General features: G+C 54.0%; 1 protein-coding gene across 1 annotated transcript in view; it reads left to right on the top strand.

The window, feature by feature from the left end:
* Positions 1 to 330: 330 nt before the first annotated feature.
* The window catches only part of STOX2 (storkhead box 2), a 195,603-nt gene continuing 170,767 nt past the window's right edge, over positions 331 to 25,166 (top strand). The window contains exon 1 of the mRNA XM_059685721.1: positions 331 to 583. The gene's annotated coding sequence lies outside the window, so the exon portion shown is untranslated. The remainder of the gene's footprint in view (positions 584 to 25,166) is intronic.

The raw sequence follows: 25,166 nt of genomic DNA, 5'->3' as shown, positions 1-25,166 counted from the left end.
ACATGCAGCACTTCTGGAACAAGAAGGTCACGGCCGCCGTGGCGGAGACCTTCTTCCTGGGCTGGATCGACGAGCAGGTCCTGCTGGTGCAGGGCAAGGAGGAGCACCTGGAGGCGCTGCGCGAGGGCTGGGCGCGCCGGGCGCTGCGGCCGCCCTCCGGCTTCCACATCCGCTGCCTCGGTGAGTCCGGCCACGGGGCCCCTGCCCGCCCCGTCGGAGCCCGCAGCGCGCACCCGCCGCTCCAAGGCCCGGCGCCCCCCCTCACCCCCGCGCACGGCCTGGGGAGGGGCCGGCGGCCTCTGCGCGCGCGGGATTGGGGAGCGCCTGGCACCTGAACCGGCATGTGTGCCTTTCCCGCCCCCTCCCGGCGGCCCGCGGAGCCTCCCCGGCGGCGGGGCTGGCCCGGTGGGGGCTGGCCCGGTGGAGACGGCCAGGTATGCGGCGGCGGCGGCGGCGGCGGCGGCGGCGGCGGCGGCGGCGCGGGGGGCTCGGCGGGTCCGCGGCCGCTCCGGGTTGGCGAGCCGCACCTTCTGATCGGGCCGGGGAGTGAGTGCGAGCGCAGCGAAGTGGAGAGGGGACGCAGGTAGCATCGGGTGCGCGCGCTCCACGGCGGGCGGCGGCGGGCAGCTCAGGTGCGCGGCCGCCCCGGCGCGTCCTTTCCGGGGATGCCCGGCCGCGCTGGCGCTGGTGGCCTCTCCTCGCCGCTTTTCTGCTCGAGGCCGAGCTGTAGATCTCGGGCTCCGTGTCCCGCCTCCACTGCGTCTTCTCCAGGTCGTTTGTGTGTTGCCGGAAGGAAGGGACACGAGGGGGACCGGAGAGTCCGATCTTCCACAGAAGAGGACACAACGTCTCTCGGAAGAGCGCCCGGTGGGTGACACTCGCCGCACACGTGGTCTGTGAGGAGCTGGTTTTCACTGCCCCCCCCCCTTACATATTCCTCCCCACCCCGTTTGCATCTCCTTTAGAACCCCCTTTTTAGTGTTAACCGTGGGCACGGCGGCTGCACGCGTATATAGTCAAGAGTCGTGTTTCTAAACCGTCTAGTCCCAAGGTTGAGAAATTCTTTCATGACATTTTGGGAGGAGGTCAAAAGTTCAGAAGCTACTTTGGTCCACTGGCTGCGCTGCCTTCCAACGAAGGACCAGCTTTTACTCGCCACTGTCTCCCCCCAGGCATCTGGCAAAGTTACAGCATTTAGCATGTTGTTGTTGTTGTTGTTGTGCTTGGTCTGTGTTCGCGTAGCAGAAATCTTGACAAAGCTTCCCTGGAATCGAATAGACAAAAACCTGGTAAGGCTTGCGTCTTGTTTGTTTTGTAACCTGTGCCGGATTTCAAAAGGTGCCTTAATTTCCTCCTTTATTGACTTGAAAACCTCCGCGTCCGTCCCTGTAATTAAGCTGCTTTAGGAAAGGGGCCAAGATGAACGCCTCTGAGGCCCGATCTGCTCCTGTGCTGTAGGGCGGCGGCACCGAGGATGTAAGAACACACGTGGTCACTGCCATCTTAACAGTTTTCTTTTAAACTTGATGTTACGTGTAATCTTTGACTTTTTGTTTTGGCAAATTTCAAACACATACAAAAATAGTATAATCCAGCAATATCAGTCCTTAGCTAGGGTAGGAAGCAAAGGGACTACCTGGGAAGACGGAAGCATCTGGGAACCAGCAGGGATGGTGCCGGCTGGGATCCAAGTGGTAACTTTCTTTTGAACTTGTGGGGGCTCAGCATCTCTCCCGGAATTCTGCTCCAGTAATGAGGGTAAAAGGCTGAATTGTTTGAGGGAGTCTACCCACTGTAAAAATTCTCTAAGGAACCGCAGTGTCTGCTGCAAAGGTTTCCTAATTTTTTGTTGAAATATATATATTTTAACCGAGCTTTGAAATTCCAAAGTCTGGGAGTCACTGGTGACTGGCTCACAGCCTTTTATTTTGAGCCACAGTAGCCGTGTTGACAAGTTCATAGGCTCAAAAACAAACAAACAAACAAAAACTACAACTCTCCCCCTCTCCCCATCCCCAAAACCAAAGGACAAAAAGCCACCCCAGAATATCCTCAGAGGGAGCCTGGCTATGGCTGTCCTCTGAAGAGTGAGTGACATTGTATGGGAAGACCCTTGAATCTGATCCGTTTCTACTCACAAGCAGGAATTGCTAGCTTTGATATTTTGTCAGTAACACGTTTCTTGCAGCAAATTTTCAACTGACCCCCAGACTGTGCCAGCTACACTGCTCTCAGGGACATTGGTGTGGTTTTGTGATCGTGGCTAATTATTCCGTCAGCGTGGAACAGCCAGAAAACCAGAACACAGATGAGCACTACTGAAGGCATATTCCCACTCCTTCAACTGGCATAAATTAATTAGTCTCCAGTTGTCCTCTTAAATAACTGGTAGGCAAAGCCTGTTTAAATTTATTGTTCGCGTGGTAAATTATTACTGACACAATCTGTTTCCATGCGGCCTCTTAGAGCATGGCAGTAAAATTGCCCCGTGAGAGCCTCCCAGTGAGGAAGGAGAGGGATGGCTTGGAGCTCCCCCCCACCCTGGGGTGTGCACATCAGCACCTCTGAGTGGAGAAGAGCGAGTGGAGAGAGGTGTGTGAGGCGCCCTTCTGGGCCCAGCTGCAGGGCCGCGAGGAGAGCCCACCGCCCACCCCACCGCAGGACGGATGGCGCGCTTGCATTTTGTTGGGTACCTGGAAACATTTGCACTGAAGTGACAAGCATTTCTGGGCCTGTAATCCCAGAAGTAGGAGGTTCCAAGCGACTGTACACTTCCAGGTGGGGTTGGACCAGGAGGAGATGATGGCCGGGTTCAGTAGGAAGCAGGGAGTGAAGCAGCTCACAGAGGAAAAGCCGTTTGCATTGAGAATATCCAATTCACGACTTAGCAATACCCACTCGGGCACGTGGGGAGAAGTTCAGACTTGATTTCCAGGACCGACAAAGGGGATGTGTGTGCGCAGGGAACGAGTTACGTTTTAAAGTTGTGCTGGACATTTTCAGTGAATTACATTCAGTTAAACCCCACGTGTGTTTATCGAGTGCCTACGAGTGCCATCCTGAGATTCCAGAGGCCGGTGAGGGGGGTGGGTGAGGCAGGCGGACTGCTTTGGGACACTGGCAAGAGCTAAGAGTGTGGTGAGTGCTTAGAGGGCAGTGAGCAAGGAGCAGTCACTCCTGCCCCCTGAGCTGGTGGAGAGCTTGCCCAGCGGGGAGGCCCTGAGCTGGGCCTGGTGCAGATGCGGGGTGTGAGGGGTTCACTCAGAGCAGGAGAGCTCTCCTCTGCCGGGAGCCGGTCCATCCTTGCTGTTTCAAGGGACCTGGCATATATGGCATACGGTTCTTAATATGTTTGCTCACCTTCTTGGCGCTGTGTTTTAACCAAAGTCACCTCTCCGAGAAAGGTTGAATCCCCAGGTAGGGATTTTCCCCTGAAGTTAGGGAGGGAATAAAACCCCTCAACTAAGTGCCAGGCGGGTAATTAATCCCTTTAACTACGAACAATCATGCTTAAACTACATAATCTTTTCTCCCTGGAATGGAGATAAGAAACGCCCTAACCTTTGTAATAGAGATTGATAGGATTGAATCAACTGGTATAAATACAGTTGTAACAAGACAGAAAGACACAGAACTCAGAACACAGCAAGACACACAACTTAGAAGACAGAACTCAGGAGACAGAACTTAGAACAGAATCAAGAAGACAGAACTCATGAGACAGAATTCAGAAGACAGAACCTACACGGAGCCTGGAAACAGAAGAACTTCGCTGGAGAGAACATGGCAATAGATCCTGGACTGAACCTGACTGTGGAAATTGGCAGGAGAGCCTGACTAGAACCTGGTGACTGAACCTGGCTGGAGAATCTGGACAGAGCCTAGCAAGAGAACATGGCCACTGAACCTGGCTGGAGAATCTGAGCAGAACCTCTCTGGAGATCAAGACCAGAACTTGGCTGGAGATCCTGGCTAGGCTGCTGATCAACTGAACGCTGTCTCCGTGTCCTTCCTTCTTTGCCGACTCCGTCTACACCTTTGGGGACCCCTGGACCTGCTGGGGCTGGACCCCGGCACTCCTCCCTGGCAAGAGCATGAGCCAAGTCTCGGGTTTGGCGGGGGGTCATGACATGTTTGGGAACTGGCTGGTTTGGGGGGCGTGGTGTGAGAGAACGGTGTGATAAGACAATGGAAAGGGTGGCTAGGGCATGGTGTGAAGATTCAGAAGCCACTGGTGGCTTTTAATCAAGGAGGGAGTGACATGATTTGATCTTTTGTATAATGAGAATCTGGGGCCAATGAGGGTGATGGATGGGGCAGGAGAGGATTGGACACAGGCACACGCACCAGGTAACATCTGTGGAAACAGCTGTGGGGAGGGATGACGAGCGCTGTATGGGAGGATGTGCTCTCTGACTGTGGGACCATTCCCATTGCCGAGGGAGATGCCACTGTTGCCAGGGTGAACCTGTAGGCCTTTGTGTGAGTCCGGGTGCTCCCCGCTCCTGGGGCTCATGAAACTTTGGGTCCCTCCACGGTTCTTTACACTTTCCCAGTTTATCCTTTGATAGTTAAATAGTTAGGACTCAATACGCTTTTCAACTTTAAATGAAAACTTATGTCTTACATTATCAAATTGCCTAGATCAGTGGTCGGCAAACCGTGGTTCCGCAAACCGTGGCTCGCGAGCCACATGCGGCTCTTTGGCCCCTTGAGTGTAGCTCTTCCACAAAATACTGGCTCTTCCACAAAATACCAACTTCTGCACATGGGCCACGAAGTTTCAATCGCACTGTACGTGCGCACCCGCACATGATATTTTGTGGAAGAGCCACACTCAAGGGGCCAAAGAGCCACATGTGGCTCGCGAGCAGCAGTTTGCCGACCACAGGCCCCTAGATCATACGAGCATCTCGATTTTATTTCAATATTCCATTCCAATGTCTGTTGGTTTTCTCAGAAAGAGTTGCTCTCTTAAAGTGGTTTCACCAAGTACTAAAATTTTGAGACCGAATTATTAATATTTTTAAGAATGTATACTCCAAAATATTTTGCATGCATGCCCCCAAAAGTTGGTTTTGGTGACGTTAACTTCAAATTGAGGGGCTTTCCTGGATGATGGCTGGGATTGCTTATCGAGCGTTACAGAGCTTTTTGAATTAGAGATAGTGATTCACTCAACAACTGGGGCATTTGTTCTGGGAACCAACATGGAGAACAAGTCCTTGTACATTTGGAGGTTCGTTCTATGGGGCAGCAGACATTTCAAAAATTAAACCAAGAAATAAGAATTGCAGATAGTTATGTTGCTGTAAAAATTAAGCGGATGACAGAATAGAGTGGTGGGGAGAAACGAGGTCAGAGCCCACCTTTGTTGACCTTTTACTGTTTTCTTAGTGCTTTGTTTTTATCAACTCATCTTTAAGGCACCTACACTGTTTAGTATCATTATTTTACCCAAAGGAAAAAATTGGGGAACAGAAAGACAAGTACTTCTTCAAGGACACCCAGTTGGTAAGCGACAGGGCCAGGGGTGGACCCAGGAAGCGAGACGGGAGAGGCAGGGCTTTGAGTGCCTGCTCTGCAATGCTGCATCTCACAGAGCACTCGGTGTATGAAGGAGGGGCAGATGGAAATCAGCTGGACTCCTTGGGGCAGCGGTTCTCAACCTGTGGGTCGCGACCCCTTTGGGGGTCGAACAACCCGTTCACAGGGGTCGCCTGAGACCATCGGAAAACACATATATAATTACATATTGTTTTTGTGATGAATCACTATGCTTCAATTATGTTCAGTGTGTAACAATGAAATTGGGGGTCACCACAACATGAGGAACCGTACTAAAGGGTCGAGGCATTAGGAAGGTTGAGAGCCACTGTCTTGGGGGAACAGGAAAGAAAGCCAGGGGCCTGGGGCTGGAGAGCCACAATGGAATGGAAGGGGTGACAGGAGCTGAGCTGAGAGGGGCTGGCCGACTCCAGGTCATCTGGGGCCTCATTGATTCATTCTGCGCGGCAAGGCAGCGAGCATCCAGTACACATAGCCTGTGGGGCTGGGTCTGTAGAACGTCCAGAACAGTTCAAACGTGGACCCCACTCCTAAGGAAGCCTCCCTCCCATGTTAAAATCTCAGGGCAGCCCCAGCCGGTTTGGCTCAGTGGATAGAGCGTTGGCCTGGGGATCTGGTCGGGGCTCGTGCAAGAAGCAGCCAATCGGTGTGTTTCTCTCACATCGATGTTTCTCTCTGTCTCTCCCTCTCCCTTCCACTCTCTCTAAAATTCAATGGAAACCTATCCTCGGGTGAGATTAACAAAACAAACAAACAAAAAGTTAAAAAGATACATTTATCAAAATCTCAGCGTTAAGTCTAAACAGTGAACAATGATGCATTTCAAGTTTTATTAATCTCCAGGTAGCCATAAAAATATTTTTATGAATGACCTCACCCCGGCTCAAAGCTCTTTCCGGGAGAGGCGTGTCGGTTTCATCGCAGTAAAGCATTTAGAATGAACTTCTGGGCCTGCGGCCTCCTGGGGTAGCTCCGAGGCTTTGCAGGGATTTGTCGCCATCGCCTCTGACGCCTCAATCCTGATGTGGCGCACGTGCTTGTCTCCCTCCCGCATCCGCAGGTGAAATTGCCGGGTGTCACCGGTTCTTCTTAAAGGGGCGCGGCACCGGGAGGGCGTCTGCCTGCGTGAAAACACTCGGGTGCTTTCGTCCCGAGGTTGAGCCCATGTTTCGGGGTAGAAAACTCAGAGGGGTTTGTTCTGTACACACTACTTGCTACAGATAATCTGAAACATTTCATTCTGCATAAAATATCTCCCATCGGGATGTGTGGCCGCTTTTAGAAACAGGATTTTCAGCGTACGTCTGGGCGTAGGCGTCGTCACTCCGAGTTTGGAGACTGTGCTTGTGTTATTGTTCTACTCGCCTTATGCGTTGGTAAAACAAGCGTTCAACCCTTCCGTTCTGTAAATAGCTGAACACATACCGTAACCGCAGACGCTTCCTAATTTGGGGAAGTAATTATCTGGCTTATAGTTTATCTCAGTGAGGAGGTTAAATAGATGTACTGGTCAAGTACACGCTGTAAATGCAATCTGTTCATATATAACATGTGTATAGTATAATATAATGTAAGTTTATCTTTCAGAGGGTCATGCGTGCGCCAAGAGCTTTTTAACAAACTGAAACCAGGGACATCAGAGGATGCTTAAAGCCACTCCTGATATTTGGGTAGCGATCCGTCTTTCTTATGGATGACAGTGAAGTGAATTTGGACACCGCCAGGGCCAGGGCCAGCACCAGAGGCCTCTCTTTGAAGAACTGGAGAAATGACCGAGATAAAGAGGTGAAAGGATTCACCAGAGTGTTGGGGTGTGGAGATGAGGGCAGACCCTCCTGGGGGGCCAGACCCAGCGAAGGAGAAAGTCCACCGGGTGGTGTGGGCGCCAGGGCAGACACCAGGTCCTCCCAGTCTGAGCGCTCACCTCTGTGCCCTCGGTTTTACTCTAAATGACAGCCCATCTGTCAATGTCGAGTGACTTGTCTCCAAAACCAGGATGTCACTTCTCCCTCCCAAATGCTGAGCACGTGCGGAAGTGTAGCCAGTCCCTCGGTCTGTGAGGATGCCGGCTGATTAGTGGCACGTCCAAAACACCCCCTTCTCATAAATCCAGGGCGCCTTAAAGGCTCTCCAGTGTCTTCAGTGGGTGGAACCCAGTCTGGTGGTTCCGTCTTCCTACCCCGGGTGCTGCAGCCTCTTTCCTCACAGTGAATCGGGTGCTGGGGGATGCTGGGAGGATGCTGAGAGGCTGCTGGAGGATGCTGAGAGGCTGCTGGGCGGATGCTGGGAGGCTGCTGGGAGGCTGCTGGAGGCTGCTGGGAGGCTGCTGGGAGGCTGCTGAGAGGCAGCTGGGAGGCTGCTGGGAGGCTGCTGGGAGGCTGCTGGGACGTTGCTGGGAGGCTGCTGGGAGGCTGCTGGGAGGCTGCTGGAGGCTGCTGGGAGGCTGCTGGGAGGCTGCTGGAGGCTGCTGAGAGGCTGCTGGGAGGCTGCTGGGAGGCTGCTGGGAGGATGCTGGGAGGCTGCTGGGAGGATGCTGGGAGGCTGCTGGAGGCTGCTGGGAGGATGCTGGGAGGCTGCTGGGAGGATGCTGGGAGGCTGCTGGGAGGTTGCTGGGAGGATGCTGGGAGGATGCTGGGTGGCTGCTGGGAGGCTGCTGGGAGGCTGCTGGGAGGCTGCTGGGAGGTTGCTGAGAGGCTGCTGGGAGGCTGCTGGGAGGCTGCTGGGAGGATGCTGGGTGGATGCTGGCTCCCAGGAGGCTGCTGAGAGGCTGCTGGGAGGCTGCTGGGAGGATGCTGGGAGGTTGCTGGGAGGTTGCTGGGAGGTTGCTGGGAGGATGCTGGGAGGCTGCTGGGAGGTTGCTGGGAGGCTGCTGGGAGGCTGCTGGGAGGCTGCTGAGAGGCTGTTGGGCGGATGCTGGGAGGCTGCTGGGAGGCTGCTGGGAGGATGCTGGGAGGTTGCTGGGAGGATGCTGGGAGGCTACTGGGAGGCTGCTGAGAGGCTGCTGGGAGGCTGCTGGGAGGCTGCTGGGAGGCTGCTGGGACGTTGCTGGGAGGCTGCTGGGAGGCTGCTGGGAGGCTGCTGGAGGCTGCTGGGAGGCTGCTGGGAGGCTGCTGGAGGCTGCTGAGAGGCTGCTGGGGGGCTGCTGGGAGGCTGCTGGGAGGCTGCTGGGAGGCTGCTGGGAGGCTGCTGGGAGGATGCTGGGAGGCTGCTGAGAGGCTGCTGGGAAGTTGCTGGGAGGCTGCTGGGAGGCTGCTGGGAAGTTGCTGGGAGGCTGCTGGGAGGCTGCTGGGAGGCTGCTGGGAGGCTGCTGGGAGGCTGCTGGGAAGTTGCTGGGAGGCTGCTGGGAGGCTGCTGGGAGGCTGCTGGGAGGATGCTGGGAGGATGCTGGGAGGCTGCTGGGAGGATGCTGGGAAGTTGCTGGGAGGCTGCTGGGAGGATGCAGGAGGCTGCAGGGTGGATGCTGGAGGCTGCTGAGAGCCTGCTGGGAGGCTGCTGGGAGGATGCTGGGAGGCTGCTGGGAGGTTGCTGGGAGGATGCTGGGAGGATGCTGGGTGGCTGCTGGGAGGCTGCTGGGAGGCTGCTGGGAGGCTGCTGGGAGGTTGCTGAGAGGCTGCTGGGAGGCTGCTGGGAGGCTGCTGGGAGGCTGCTGGGAGGATGCTGGGTGGATGTTGGCTCCCAGGAGGCTGCTGAGAGGCTGCTGGGAGGCTGCTGGGAGGATGCTGGGAGGTTGCTGGGAGGTTGCTGGGAGGTTGCTGGGAGGATGCTGGGAGGCTGCTGGGAGGTTGCTGGGAGGCTGCTGGGAGGCTGCTGGGAGGCTGCTGAGAGGCTGTTGGGCGGATGCTGGGAGGCTGCTGGGAGGCTGCTGGGAGGATGCTGGGAGGTTGCTGGGAGGATGCTGGGAGGCTGCTGGGAGGCTGCTGAGAGGCTGCTGGGAGGCTGCTGGGAGGCTGCTGGGAGGCTGCTGGGACGTTGCTGGGAGGATGCTGGGAGGTTGCTGGGAGGTTGATGGGAGGTTGCTGGGAGGCTGCTGGGAGGCTGCTGGGAGGCTGCTGGGAGGCTGCTGGGAGGCTGCTGGGAAGTTGCTGGGAGGCTGCTGGGAGGCTGCTGGAGGCTGCTGGAGACTGCTGGGAGGATGCTGGGAGGCTGCTGGGAGGCTGCTGGAGGCTGCTGGGAGGCTGCTGGGAGGCTGCTGGGAGGATGCTGGGAGGCTGCTGGGAGGCTGCTGGGAAGTTGCTGGGAGGCTGCTGGGAAGTTGCTTGGAGGCTGCTGGGAGGATGCTGGGAGGCTGCTGGAGGCTGCTGGGAGGATGCTGGGAGGCTGCTGGGAGGATGCTGGGAGGCTGCTGGGAGGCTGCTGGGAGGCTGCTGGGAAGTTGCTGGGAGGCTGCTGGGAAGTTGCTGGGAGGCTGCTGGAGGCTGCTGGGAGGCTGCTGGAGGCTGCTGGGCGGATGCTGGCTCCCAGGAGGCTGGGGTGCAGGGGTCCTCCACTTCCTTCCTGGGGAACGTTGCTGCATCTTCGCACCTTCCTTCCTCCCTCCCTCCACCCACTTTCCCTCCAGGGTTTGGGCAATTTTTCCTTTTAAACCTTTGCAACAAAAGATTAGGATTACATCTCTGACTTTCTACTTCTAAGCTACCTTCCCCCGCCCCTACCCCCCCTCCAGATTTTCTGGAAACTAGAGGTCTCCTTATGTGTCAGGACAGTAGAGCTCACTCAGCATCTGTGCTTCTAGGGAAGGTTATCTTCGGAGATTCCCGGCTACTCCCCCCGTCATCACCCTTCCACCCTTGGAAGTGACCTTCACCCTTGGGAGAGTCCAGGATCGTTTCCTCACATCTTCAGTCCGAAGACAAGACGAGGGCAGAACCTTCTTCTTATCTAATTCCCAGAGGGGACACCACCCAGAAATGGTGTTGACAACAGAATGGCATTTACAGATGTCCCTGCACCTCTGGCTGCTGCCCCTTCAGGCCGCTTTCTTCTCTGGGGCCAGTCCTGCAGTTGGAAGCCACCTGTCGGCCCTGCTGCCCGCAGGCCTGCCCCGGAGAGCTGGCAGTGTCTGCAGCCACGGGGCACGGTCCCCTGTCCTGCCCTCTGCATTCCTCTTCACGCGACACCTCAGGGTGGCACCTGTGCTTTACACAGTCACGCCCTCCACTGGGGATCAGGCCCGCAACCCAGGCATGTGCCCTTGGCCGGAATTGAACTTGGGATCCCTCAGTCCGCAGGCCGACGCTCTATCCATTGAGCCAAACCAGCCAGGGCAGCTCAGTTTCTTAATCCTTCCTGCTCATTGTGAAGCCCTGGTGGGCGGGCGGGGCTGGGAGAGGCCGAGCTGGGCAGTGGGATGGGCCAGGTGTGAAACAGACCGTGAGTGAGGGGAGAAGACGGGAGGTGGGGGAGGACGCTACTGACACAGGACAACGGGCAAGGGGGCAGGAGACGAGAAGCCACGGGTGCGGGGATCACACGGAAGCATTGGAAACTGAAGTACACAAGGTGGGGGTGACTTCAGGTTGGAAGGTCTTTCTGGGAACCTGGGCCTCTCCTTGGACATCTTATCTACCTGTCTGACGGTTGGGGTGGGGGTGCGGTGGGTCGGGGCTGAGCTCTGAGTTCTCTCTGCCAATCTCGCCAGGGCTGGGAGGGGGGCTACGGCTCTAATTTGTGGTCCTGTAGTAGGGTCCCCTCCCTCCACTCTCCCCCGACTCCCCCCTCCCCACCCATTGGAAAGGAGCTGTCCAGTCTGGACCATTCGCCTTGTCTTCCTTTCTCTCTGCTTCTGGACACTTCGGGGCTCCCGCCGAGGAAGCCAGAGGGTGCTGCGGCTCAGGGACACCCCCATCCCTCCGGAAGGAAATTCCAGTTCTTCATCTCATCGGTGACAGTCACGGTGATCCCTGGCCTCAATGTCACAACGACACAACTGTCTCACAAAGAAATAGGGCCAGCGTTCACCCAGTTCCTCACCCCCCCGCCCCCACGTGCCCGCTTGCCCGCTGAAGGTTCACCCTCCCCCTAGGTTTGTTCTGTTTGGGCCTTGATAAGGTTGGGAGGACTTGGAGAGCTCGCTGACTTTGGAGTTAATATAGAATCCAGGCGACAGGAATGATCCTTTTTTTCGTTTATGGGGGACTTTGTGGCCGGCTTAATCTGTCCAGGTTGGCCCCTTCCCTTTGATCAGAGTCTGGTTGTTGATTTATTAGAAAGGGCTGAGTGAGCGGGCGGACTGTGAAGCACGGAGGTAGGAAGCGGAGAGCAGTATTCACACCCCACGTCTCCGAATGCTCCCGGCGGAGGGGCCGCCCCGGCACCTTCCCTCCACGCCGTCCGATCGGAACAGAACACTTCCTGTTTCCCGAGGAAGGAGCACCCCAGAGGCGGGCTGTGTGCCCCGCGCGCCTTCCCTGTGTTCATGTTTCCCGGCTCCACTTCAGCTTGGAGAAGCGGGGCGTGCAGAAGGAGCAGAAGCGTTCACGAATGTTGCTATAGGTCAGGCATGTTCTGAGCGCGTGAACGTGTCGCCTCATGGAATCCTTACGGCGGGGAAGCTAATGGACAGCAGGCCCTCAGGTGCCTAGCGCCATAGGGTGGAACTTGTTTCCATCAGCTGCCTGCGGTAACATTGGCTTCCTTATGCACTGTTTCACTTACCGTCACAGGACCTAGTGACGACCTTGTGAGGACGTTCTGTTTTCTGTGTGATAGAAGAGGAATGGGGCGGGGGGTGGTCAGGGAGGACCCTGGTCTGAGCAAGAAGAGATCTCCGATTTCGCCCCGCGCTCTCTGACCCAGAGGCCGAGCTGCCGCCTTTGTGTTTGGAGATTCTGTGAGGAAGCCGACCATCCACTCTGTCCCACCCCGTCTAAGGAAGGGCAGCGCGCCTCCGCGTCAGGACTTTTACTAGTATTTTCCTAGTCGGCTGTTTTCGTTTTCTGCATGAACAGTTACACGAAGAGTCTGAGGTCTGAAGGAATGATTCCTCTTGGATTGTCCTCACGGAACACTTACCTCGGTGTGGTGAAGTGTGCTTTAATTACTCGGGTTATGGTGCCAGGGAAGTTTTTCTTGTTTTAAACATTAACAACGTGAGATACAGCTTCTGTGGATGGATATGTGGGTAGTAGGGTGCATACAGCACATGTGTGACTGTTCATGAATAGAGCATTGAAGTGTGAAGTTGGCGGGCTGTGTGGCCCCACCTGCGAGAGAATGCCAGCCTAGCCTACCAGGCGAGACGGCACCTGAGGCACCTGGTGACCTCGGACAGGACACATAGCCCCTCCGAGCTCAGCACTGACTTTTCCAGCCCTGTCTTTGAGCCCAGACACACGTGCACAGGGGTTATAGTGCGCCTGCCGCGACTTCAAATTCAGTTTCCTTTCACCCTCCCTCCCTCCCCCTAGAGCCGCGGTTCTCAACCTGTGGGTCGCGACCCCTTTGGGGGTCGAACGACTGACCCTTTCACAGGGGTCGCCTAAGATCATCGGAAAACACATATATAATTACATATTGTTTACAGTAGCAAAATTACAGTTATGAAGTAGCACCGAAAATAATTTTATGGTTGGGGGTCACCACAACATGAGGAACTGTATTAAAGGGTCGCGGCATTAGGAAGGTTGAGAACCACTGCCCTAGAGGCTCATAGATGTTGGTGACCTACGAATCAGGGGGGATGGGGGAGGCTTATTGAACAGGCGTCCTGCCTGTCTGGTGTGGCTCAGTGGTTGAGCGTCCACCTATGAACCAGGAGGTCACGGTTCGATTCCCGTCAGAGCACATATAGGGGTTGCTGGCTCGGTCCCCAGTGGGGGGCGTGCAGGAGGCAGCTGATCAATGATTCTTTGTCACCATTGATGTTTCCATCCCTCTCTTCCTCTCTCTCTCTCTGAAATCAATAAAACAAATTTAAAACAACAGCAGCGCAGATATCCTGCCACCAGCCCAGGAGATTTCCATGGAGGCATCTGGGCTTTTAGCCACCAAGCCAGGCGCTTCTGAAGCAGGAGGCGTGAGACCTGCCTCGGGACCGGCGGCCTCGCTGAGGGAAGCCTCCTCGCAGACGGGCACTGGGCTCGTCCTGGGGTGACTCCAGTCGGAGAGCCCTGGCTGGGAATATGGGTGGGAAGGGGCATCGCGATATATATTTTCCTTTAAATGATAAGGGTCTGTGCCTAAGAGTGCAGGGTAGTGAGCACTGAAACTTTTGAGAAACATTGGGGCCGCACTGCGGCCAGCCCTGAGGCTGGGCCCTGAGAGGAGGCCATGGTGGTGCTGCCAGCTGGGCACAGCCCCAGAGGCACAGACAGCCGCGTCCTGAGGGACTTGCCATGGAGCCGGGAGCGAGGAGAATGCAGAGACTGAAAGGAGCCGGTCGGTCGGTCGGTCGTCGGTCGTTAGTGCTTCAGAGGAGCAGGGGCAGGTGCAGGGATGGGGGTGCAGGTAAGTGCTGTCCCCAGTCTGCAGTGAGTGAGCGCCCTTAGCCTGGGCTCTGCGGCTGCTCAGCCCCGGAATGCCCCGAAAGCAGAGCCTGCTGCCTGCTGCCGTGGGGACTGCCCCTCAGGCTCTCCATCCCTGGAGGCTTTGTGTTTGCACCTGCCCCCACCCGTGTCCTCCGGGACCTGCAGGCGTGGGAGCCCCGTCAGTCTGACGGGACCATGGCTTCTCGGGCTCATCCAGGACCTACTTGCTTCAGTTGTCAATGTCTGCACCTGTCTTTGACACTTAATAGCAAAGCGATCGTTAACTATGTTCTGTCGCCTTAAAGAGGATGGCTCTTCTGCACGTCCACTTGCTCACAGGAGCAGGTGGCTGTGTGGTTGGGACTGGCCCCCCCGATAGACCGTGCTGTGGAATGGGACTGGGGTTCTTTCTCATGGGAAAGAGAGGGTGAGGATGACGCTTTAGAAACATTACAATCGATGTGCAAAGCACGAAATGCCCCAGTCTGTGGAGAAACGCAAGAAAGGCTGGTTTTCTAATCTGGAGCTCAGGGTTTCACAAAAGACGTCCGGTAGGCAGCGGTGACATTGGGAGGCCGGGGCGCCCTGGCTCTGAATCGTTTTTTTCGTGGTGGTGCTGAGCGTGCCCATTCGCCACCGCAGCCCCCTGTAAACAACAGGACACACTCGGATTCTGTGGACTTTGGCTACTCAGTGCACCTTAGGGCTGATTTTTATTTATTTGAAGCAAACCGGTTCTGGAGACATTTGTGGAAGAGACTGATTTATGTTGGAAACTGCCCGTGCCAAACCAAGACGTAAAGACAGAAAAGGAGACTAGAAACTTGTCGAAACAGAGGCAAACCTGCAGTGGGAAGAAGTCCATGGAGGCGACGTCGGATGGAAACGGCGGGTGGTGTTAATGCAGCAATGTCTGGCCAATTAATTACCAGGTTTTCTGGGGGAGGAAACTTTAATTTTGGCTTCTCTTCTTTTAAAAATGAACGCCTTCTATATCTTTTTGACCCAATGGAAGAAACAAGCTCAGAACCCTCCCGCTCGCCCCCCAGTTTCTTTGTTCTCTGAAAATAATATCAGTTTCTTTTGATCTCAAGTCAACAAGATGCCACTCCTTACAAAGTGGCCGGAAGTAAGAAAGCCCAGCCGTATATGGTGATGTTTGTAGTAAAATGTAAAGGCAAATTTAGCCAGCAAATGGACGTGCAATTTGGATAAACTGTATTTCATATGGATATGACCTCAAAGTGGTGATTAGTTGATAAAATCACATTGTGCATGATACCTTTTAATTTGCCTCAACTATTTAAATGACTTTAGATCTGTAGAAACATGCTGTGCTGAAATAAGTATTCCTTTTTTTAAAAAAAATGTTTTCTTTCTCTCTTCCTCTCATTAAAAGTTCTGGAAATTAGCAGACGAGAGAGGGCTCAGTCACGTGCTAGCAGATGTAAATTGAGCAGTTTGACTTGCACTTGTGGGTCACCGTACTTTCAATGACTATTTGTAAGACGGACTCCTCTTTAGTAGGTACATCTGCACTGGCCAATGTGAAGGTCAAGAGTGTAAGCTGTTCGCCTGGCCAGTGTGGCTCAGTGGTTGAGCATGGACCCATGCACCAGGAGGTCACTGGTTCGATTCCCGGTCAGGGCACATGCCCGGGTTGCAGGCTCGATCCTCAGTAGGTGGTGTACAGGACGCAGCCTATCGATGATTCTCTCTCATTGATGTTTCTCTCTCTCTATGCCTTTCCCTTCCTCTCTCTGTAAAATCAACAAAAACATGTTTTAAAAAAATAAATAAAAGGTCTCACCTATAAAAAACGAGTATGAGCTGTTCAAAAACCGCTTTTACTCTCAAGGAGAGGGAGTTAGAGCTTGTGCAGGTGTGGCGAGAGGGAGAAGGTGATCTGTTTTCCCTAAGCCCTGGCCCGCTGGACCCAAACGTTCTGACCATGAAGCGTGTGGACTCAGAGTGAGTGAATGTGGTCCTTTGTGACTGGCTGACATATTTAATTTTCCAAGCAGCGAGGTCGTCATGCTGCCTTTGCCCTCCTGCCAATAAGTTGGCTGGGCATTTCCGTTAAGATACTGCCTCCTCAAGTCACAGGAGACTGATGACCAGGCTGAGGGTGCTAAGCGCCGGAATTGGAACGACATCCAGCAGAGGCACCAACTTGGCAAAAAAATTACAAACTGTACCAGCCTAGTGCTGATGGCAGCGAATAGCACAGATTACATTTCTTGGAGTTACAACACTGCCGTAGAAAACAAGGCTTGGACTAAAGAAGAAAAATAAGTGAGCTGGTATGTTAATTACATTTCAGTGGGAAATAAAATAAATGAATTGGGCGATGAAGAAAGGCCACGGAGAAACTGGTCTGTTGTGCTTCCTGACGGGCGCGAGGGAAGACCGATCACAGACTGCTTTCGTTGTCAGGGGAGGGGAAAGCGTTCTCTTTCTCATACTTGAGGGGAAAGGGTGTGAAGTGAGGCCATAATTACAGGAAATAATGGACTTCACTGTTCATGCTCCGCCACGTGACACCCGTGTAGGGAGGGGAACACAGGGCCTTTTAACCAGGTCTCTGCAGCCGTGCGAGCGGCCATGCTGGGCCACCCCGAGGCAGGAAGAGCAATGTGGTGCCTTAGATAAAGTGAAAGCAATGCTGAAAAGTTTCTGTTTTTTTCTTTTTTTTTTTTAGGAGGGCAGATGCCAAAATTACACTAGTTAACCTGGCTGGTGTGGCTCAGTGGTTGAGCATTGACCTATGAACCAGGAGGTCACGGTTTGATTGCTGGTCAGGGCAGGTGCCTAGGTTGTGGGCTCAATCCCCAGTAGGGGGCCTGCAGGAGGCAGCCGATCAATGATCTTCTCTCATCATTGATGTTTCTATCTCTCTCTCCCTCCCTCTCTGAAATTAATAAAAATATATTTTTAAAAGATGTAGACAAGTTATTTGTGCAGATCCTGAGAAGAAAATGTTAAAAAAAATGTACACTTTGTTTTTGTGTAAGTTGGGATACATGAAATGATCAAAAAGTCTGCTTCCATGACTGGGTGCTGGAGCGGCCCCAGCCTCCAAGGCCAGCGGCAGCATCTTCTTCAGGCCTGGCCAGCAAGCTCCAGAGTTCCCGGACCAGTGCGGGAGGATAAGTGATTTTATGATGTGTGTGTCATGTATGGATTCATAAATGTATACTGTAGAGTAAGATACATATTGAGTGCATTATAAAGAGCTGAGTAGTGACATCATTTAGCAAGGACTCATGCAAACCTTACTTAAAAAAAGGGTGAAGTTTCAGTTTTTTCTCTGAACAATGTTACTTCTCTTCTGCACAAGAGATCGGATGGAACTGGAACACATTACCAGAAACCCACAAAAGCTGTGAACGTTTTATATTAATGTGTTAACTGAGACGAAAAGAGTCCTGACTAGAGGTATTCTCATAAAACCAGCATTATTTAAAAAAATATTTTTATTGATTTATTGAGAGGGAGAGAGAGATAGAAACATCAGTGATGAGAGAGAATCATTGATCAGCTGCCTCCTGCATACTCCCCACGAGGGATTGAGCGCACAACCCAGGCATGTGCGCTGACCAGCAATCGAACCATGACCTCCTAGTTCATAGGTCGACACTCAACCTCTGAGCCTCACCAGCAAAACCAGCATTTTTACATCTGTCACAACGTCTTTGGAGAGGAAGCGGAGAAGAAATTCCAGTCGCTGACTTTGTCCAACTGCAAGGCAAGTGCTGAATTCCTGAGTTGACTGAGTTAAAGCTGTTGAGTTTCCCGTGCAGCCATAGCGCAGACATCGCGTTGGCTGTTGGCTGTGATGATGAACTTGGGTTCACCTGGTCTGGTTGCGGTCTATACCTGAAGTCCTGGTAGAAGGAAAATGGATGCACTGTTTTCTCACGGGAGGCCATCGCTAAAGCTTTGAAATGTTGGCATTCTTACAAGCTAGTGGATGAATCAAACAAAGGGGAAAGAAACCCTCTAACTATTTTGGGGCTGAATTAGAAAACACTGGTTTCCAAATCTGCTCAGTAATCTAGGAGAAGAGCTCGATCCTTAAATGAGATGGCTTGTGGCATCCAAAGGGTGTGCCCAGCACCTGGGGATGCCCCTTGCTCTGTCAGCCACTGAGTGCGGGTTACGGGGCTCATCCCTGTGTGGGCCATCGGAGGTGCCTGAGCGCGCAGATCTGCGAGTAAAGGGACAGAGCAGCCCGGTTTGGGGAGCGCCAGGGAAAAGATCACCTTCTTTGCACTTAGGAACAGTGTTTCGTTGGAGCATGGCATATTTGATAGTAAAATCTGAAACCCTGAATACACTGAAATGGATGCGTCAAGGGATTAAAAACCACCAGCATAGTCCATACATTGATAGCCAATTTAAAACATGTTAAAATTTATTGTTTGACTTGATGGCCCTCTCAAGGCGCCCTGTAAGTGATTTTTTCGGAAGTTCCGTCACATCAGCCTGTCGGATGAAGTCAGGCATCTACGCTGGGCGCTGGTGGAGAGTCGCACCTGTGAGCTTCTGAGGAGAGACCCTTCTCACCCATGTTCGCGGAAAGAGAACTCCAGGAGGAGTTGGGAAAAGGGACTTGATTCAGGTGCCAGGCGTCCTGTACAGGTCACCGTGGCGATCTTATTGGCATTGAAACAGACAGACATGCTCTTCCAGGTATTATCTTATTTCTTCCCGTGACATACAGTAGCTAGCCGGTTTCCCCTTCACTTTACCTATGAAAACAGGCAGCGGAGCCCTAGCCGGTTTGGCTCCGTGGTTAGAGCATCGGCCTGCCGAACAAAGGGTCCTGGGTTCGTCAGGGCTCATGCAGGAGGCAACCAATCGATGTGTTTCTCTCACACTGATGTTTCTCTCTGTCTTTCCCTCTCTCTTCCGCTCTTCTTAAAAATCAATGGAAAAATACCCTCAGGCGAGGATGAAAAACACACCAAAAAACAAAAAACCGAGCAGAGAACCCTCGATTTCACAGGGTCTCTCACTGAACTTGTGGTGAGCGAGGATCCTCAGCCGTCTTCAAATACGTTGTGTGAGGAAGAAAAAATATGTATATTTCAGGGTTCCTAGAAATAAAGATTTTTGAAAATATCATTGTGTTGATAGAGACTTCCGTGTTTACCGGTAGGAAGCGTGAGTTGGGAAGGCTTGAAAAATACTGCCAGCGTAAATCACAAGTAGGAAAATGAAGTTCCTCCATTCGACTTGCTCACGGCAGGGCTGTGGCTTCATTTCTTCCCAGTGGAACTGCCCCCGGAAGAGAAGGTGGCAGGGTGATGCCCTGAAACGGGGTCATCGAATGTTCTAGAACAGTGGTTCTCAACCTTCCTAAGGCCGCAACCCTTTAATACAGTTCCTCATGTTGTGGTGACCCCCAATTTCATTGTTACAAATGGAACATAATTAAAGCACAGTGATTAACCACAAAAACAATATGTAATTATATATGTGTTTTCCGATGGTCTTAGGCGACCCCTGTGATAGGGTTGTTCGACCCCTAAAGGGGTCTCGACCCACAGGTTGAGAACCGCTGTTCTAGAAACTGGTGTTGCCATACAGTTGAGATTTGAAGCACTCAGAATGGGAAGAGAGAATGCATGAAGTGGATCAGAATGGAAGTAAAGCCCCACCAATACCGATCAGTGGGTAGGCACGGATTTGCACAGTCCCCTCGTTTCTCTGTTTCGAGGTGTGTTCCAGGTGCACAGTTAATAAAACCTGAAAACTCCAGGTTAATTTGCTCTCATGACTAAGACGATGTTCTCTGCCCACGGGGCTGACAACCTGCTGTGCTTCCGTCTCGCTTTGTGTTTTGCTGCTCATCCCTCCTGTTAGGGTCTTACCTGGTGCGGAGGTCGGTCCCCGTCCCTGGCTCAGCGGCCTTTTCTGTCCTCTGAGGCAGGGCTTGGGCACCAGGGCAGTCGCTGGCTCCCTGGCCGGCAGGCTCACGCCTGTCAGATGATGAGCCGGGGCCCTGTCAGAACCCCCGGCGGATTCGGTGCCCACCTGTGCTTGGATTTCCAGCTGTGGGCCTGACACGTGGCTTGTTCTGTTGGGGGAGTCAGGGAAGTGAAAAATACAAGTGTACCCACTTATCCCTCACCTTTGTGTTTGCTTATTCACCCTGCTGGGACATGACAGTATATTACTAGCTTAGTATGTATCTTGCAAAGGACCGAATTTTCCCTACTTGCCTTGGAGGTCCGCTGGCTGAGTAACAGGACGTGGGTAGAGTAGAAGTTGGCTCAGTCCAGGGGTGGTTTTTGAGATTCTCCAAGGAACCCTGAAACTGGAAGATAAAAGACATTACGCTGCAGCATTGTTTTCTGCTCCGGCCCCCTTGGCGTCCCGGCCCCCCATCCTGAGGCTAATCTGATACAGGGTAAGGACTTTATTTTGCCCTAGAATGGTGCCCAGGGGCTGGGCGAGGGCCCCGGCTGGCTGGGAGCCCGTGAGTAACCCTATGGGACTGGAATGCAGATAATGGCTTCATTTTCCGTCGGGTTAGGAGGTGGAGACCTGTAGCGGCAGGCAGGATGAAGTGCGCCTGGAAGCCTACCCCGGAGCACCCAGCTGGAGCAGAGCGGGCCCCGCTGCAGAGCGCTGTCATTCTCTCCCTCCCCCCTTCTGGAGAGTTCCACCCCTGACCCCGAACAGAATCGAAGGTGATGCTCCCTAGCTTTAAAGGTCAGGGGTCACAGCGTCACGCATTTTGGTGTCCTTTGCTTTGATGTTATAGGTGATGGGCCTGGGGCCCCTTAGGGAGGCTGGGAGGCTCGAAGGCTAGATGTCAAGGTTTGGCAGTGCCTACCCCCAGTGGCAAGGGGCCAGTTCCCCAGCCCCCACGCCTTCTCAGGTCCCACCCAGCCCTGTCCCTGTCAGGCTGACCCCACTCTTGCCTTGGGGGTCTGTGAGCGAGTCAGTGGGGGGGTGGGATGGGGTAGGGTTCTAGGTCACAGAGTGGGAACCAAGGCTATTCCGTCCAGACAGGACCTTGGGCTCAGAGTCTTACCCCTGCCTGCCCCCACCCTTCACCCACGGGACCTGAGGTGTGGATTTGAGGGGTCCCACAGCCGCGGGTCCTGGAACCCAGGCTAGGGGCAGGGCAGCGGGGACTCGCGGCTCTGCCCTCCAGGGTGCCATGGTCCTCAACCCCCCTTCCCTGCCTGTCTGGTGGCCGTGCAGGCTCTGCACTGGGTTGACTGTCACCTCGTGCTAGGGGTGAAATGGCTTTTTCAGCAAAGGCCTGGGCGGGCCAGCCCCACACAGGGATTCCCCAGGGACCCAGTGCCCTTCCGGAGGCGGCAGGCCCAGACCGCTTAAGGACGAGCTTGGGAAAAGCCACTGTTAACCGGACACTCGCCTTGCGTTAGATTCGGAAGTAGCCCATTTGTAGACATGATTGTAGTTAATCTTCACAGAAACTGTGAGTTCTTCTCTCCATGTTACAAGAAATTCAGAGCTTGAATGCCTTGCCCGACGTCAGGTAAAGCGTGGGGTGCTAACAGCGGCCCTTGCCCATCGCCATGGCCCAGCTCTCCCGCACGCCCCCGCCCCCCGCCTGCCGGCCCGTTTCCTCTCCCTCTTCCCTGCTCTGTCCACTGCCCTCTGGTTCTGCTGGGACCTCCAGGTGCTCCTCCAAGTTTATCTCGCCCAGTTCTTCCTTCAATAGAAACTTCGCTACAGTCATCTAACCAAGGCCCTCGCCCCTTTTACCCTTGTCTATCCGAGGCCAGGGCTGTCCCGAAGGCCATTGTCCAAGGCAAGCCATGCATTCAGGCCTTCCTTCCGCCAGCCCCTGCTCTTCCGTAGTCTCCGGGGCCCGGGACGGGGGCGGATGTGGGATGTGCAGCCCCGGCCTTTCCTTCCCAATCACGTCGCCAGCGACTTGTCCACGAGAGGCGACAACAGAGCCTGCACTCAGTTCTCCAGCCAGAGCCAGCGGTGCCTGGCAGGAGTGGCCTGTCCCCAGGGCCATCCGGCGGACAGCTTCAGCCGCTGGGAGCCCGCCCACAGGCAGGCCTTTCAGTCCCGGCGACTGGCCCCATGTTCCCGGGTTCCCTTGGCCCCCGCCATCCGTGCCTCTGGACTGGAAATGCTCCGAGCAAAGATTTTGTTCCCGGGCGCGTCCTAACTGTTGTAAGAGGTGCGCACACCGCACATTAAAAAGGGGATGCCAACAGCACGGCATTGTCCTTCCACGCAGCCTCGGTCTCGCCCTCCCGCCCAGACCCGCAGGCGCCCAGGGCCACGCGCCTTGTAAAGTCGCTCCGCGGCCAGGAGAAGCAGTTGGAGCAGATACATCTTTCTGTGTCCTCCCAAACCCGAGGTGGCATCGCTGAGGGAGGTGGCAATTTGACAGGTTTATGTTACGGTTTTGTTGAGCTCCATCCCATAAACTGACACCTACTTAGACATTATTTGGGATTAAAATAATCACACAATAAAGTCAAACCGGCTTGAATAGGAAACGTAAGCAGGGATGCTCTCGTATAAAACTTTTTTTTTTTTTCTGGGTCATAAAGCAAACAAAATAAGCTTACCACCTCCTATTGTTCCCCATATCTATACTAATAAGAAGATAATATGCTAATTAGACTGGACATCCTTCCGGACAAAGCCACGGTGAGGGGGGGGGCCGAGACAGAGGTGAGTCGGGGCGATCAGGCCGGCAGGGGAGGGCAGTTAGGGGCAACCAGGCAGGCAGGCAGAGTGGTTAGGGGCGATCAGGCAGGCAGGTGAGCGGTTAGGAGCCAGTGGTCCCAGATTGCGAGGGGTCCTGGATTGGAGAGAGTGCAGGCCGGGCTGAGGGACCCCTACCTCCCCCCCTCCGTGCATGAATTTTGTGCACCGGGCCTCTAGTTTTAATATAAAATCTTTCTCGCCTTGTAATTTCATTTAAGCCTATTTTATTTTCCTGGGCCTTGGGTAATTTCCTCAGGTAAATTTCAGTTACATCTGGTAGGAAAGCATTCTATAGAGAGTTAAATGAACAGCCAAAAGTCTTGATTAACTTCCACAGCTGTGCCAATACACAACCACAAAAATCAGATCGTGTGATTGTAAAAGAAATTTCCTACTTCTTGACAAACTGGTTAACAGAAACTCCACTTCTCTGCCTTGTGAGATAAACTTCAGAGGGAAGCAAAGAGAGACAAATGTGCCTTCTATGGCAACTATGATTTTAGCCACGTGAGCGCTGATTCCGCGCGCACACGCAGTGGGAGAAGCTCGGCCCCGTGGGAGGAACACGGGCGTCATGCGTTTGGACCCAGCTCTCGGGGGCTCGTGGCTTCCCCGGGGGCCGTGGAACGACCGGCGGGTGCAGAGCCGGAGCCGTGTGCTGGGCGAGCCCTGTGGGTCCTGGGAGGGGACAGATCGGTACAGCGTGACCAGGGTTCTTAGCCTGGGCTGCTCAATGCGGGGTCCCCAGTGGGCTTTCTTCCCGGCCTGCGCACCCAGACGCCCGCCGCGTCCTTTATCCACACACGGCTGTGGCCTTCGGACCGGGGAGACGTGTGGCAGACAAGCCTTGGTCCTTCGAGACCAAGGAGGCTGCACAGCAAAGGGACTTGCTAAAGAGAGGTGGGGGTTGGACTGAGGGTCCAGGATCATCACTCTACAGCAGTGGTTCTCAACCTTCCTAAGGCCGCGACCCTTTAATACAGTTCCTCATGTTGTGACCCAACCATAAAATTATTTTCGTGGCTACTTCATAACTGTAATGTTGCTCCTGTTATGAATCGTCATGTAAATATCTGATATGCAGGATGGTCTTAGGCGACCCCTGTGAAAGGGTTGTTCGACTGCCAAAGGGGTCGCGACCCACAGGTTGAGAACCGCTGGTGAAAAGCCTTCGGCCTCCCCAGCTGTCCTCCCTTCCATTCTGTGGCTTCTGTTCCCTACAGGACTTCCTTACGATGCAGTGTAGCGGCAGCTTGTGGAAGGAGCGATGGCATTGGCTCAGGCAGCCCCTTACCCTGGGCAGGTCACCCCCCCGCCCCCCCAAAGTCCATCCTACAGGGCTGCTGAGGTGGGAGTGAGAGACTACACGGGAGGGGACTTTGTGCCTGGGACGTAGGATGTGTTTAGGTAAATGTACTTTCTCCTTTTCCTTTGTGTCCTAAATCCCCAGCTGGACCAAAAGGCCCTCGAAAGAGAAAGACTGCGCTTTCTGTTCCTCTCTGTTCTCAGCTCAGAGCTTACAGCTTAATAAGCAATAATAACACAAAAAGCATTGGCGGTAGGAGTGGAAGTGGTAGTACAGAAATAGCCAATTCATAAAGTACGTGCCGTCCGCCAGCCCTGCCCGGAGCATCGCTCATTTCACCTTCTCCACTGAGCTTGGAGGGAGGCGGGGCTGTGATTAGCTCGGAGGAGGACCTGAGGCTCAGAGTGGCTGAGTGACTTGCCCAGGGTCACCCAGCGGCCGGCAGGCCATGCCGCGGAGCCAGTGTGTGAACTCAGAAAGCCTGGCTGCCACCTTTGAACTCCGTTAGCCCTGAAATAAGACAAAAGCCTGTGTTTGAACAGTGCGGCCCATGCCTGAGATAGAGAGAAAGATGTCAAGAACTCCTGTTTGGGCAGCTTTGCTGACGATCAGCACATGGCCTGGCCGGTTTCATCTGCGCCACCTCCCGTGCCTTCACCTCCACTTTGGGCGATTTCGAAGCAAGTCCCAGGCATCATGTACTTTCAGTGTGAATTGTTATCTTCTGTCTGTACCCCTAAGTGATGGCTTTTAAAAAATACATGATCGCAACGCCCTTATCCCATTTAAAAATACTGTCAGTTGTTTCTTGACACCAACTCTCCAGGTTGTGTTTAAATTTCTCTGATGGCTGCACAGACATTTCTTACCGTTCCTTTGTGCAGAGCAGGACCCAGACAAAAGATAGCCTATATTTAATAGTGACTTTTAAAGCAAAGGACCTGAACACGTGCGCTTACTGAACTTCACTCAGTAAACATTTGTCACACGCCTGCGTTTTGCAAGGCGCAGCGTGGGGGCGATGAAAGGTATTTCCAAGGAGATGCCAACCGGCCGTGGGGACTGGCCGGGTTTAGACAACAGTCGAGGGTAGTGGCCCATTTTGC

Source organism: Myotis daubentonii, chromosome 2 (assembly GCF_963259705.1).
Source record: "Myotis daubentonii chromosome 2, mMyoDau2.1, whole genome shotgun sequence".
Taxonomy (NCBI): Eukaryota; Metazoa; Chordata; class Mammalia; order Chiroptera; family Vespertilionidae; genus Myotis; species Myotis daubentonii.
The sequence above is the reverse complement of the archived record's forward strand: the minus strand, read 5'-3'. Positions and strand labels throughout refer to the sequence as shown.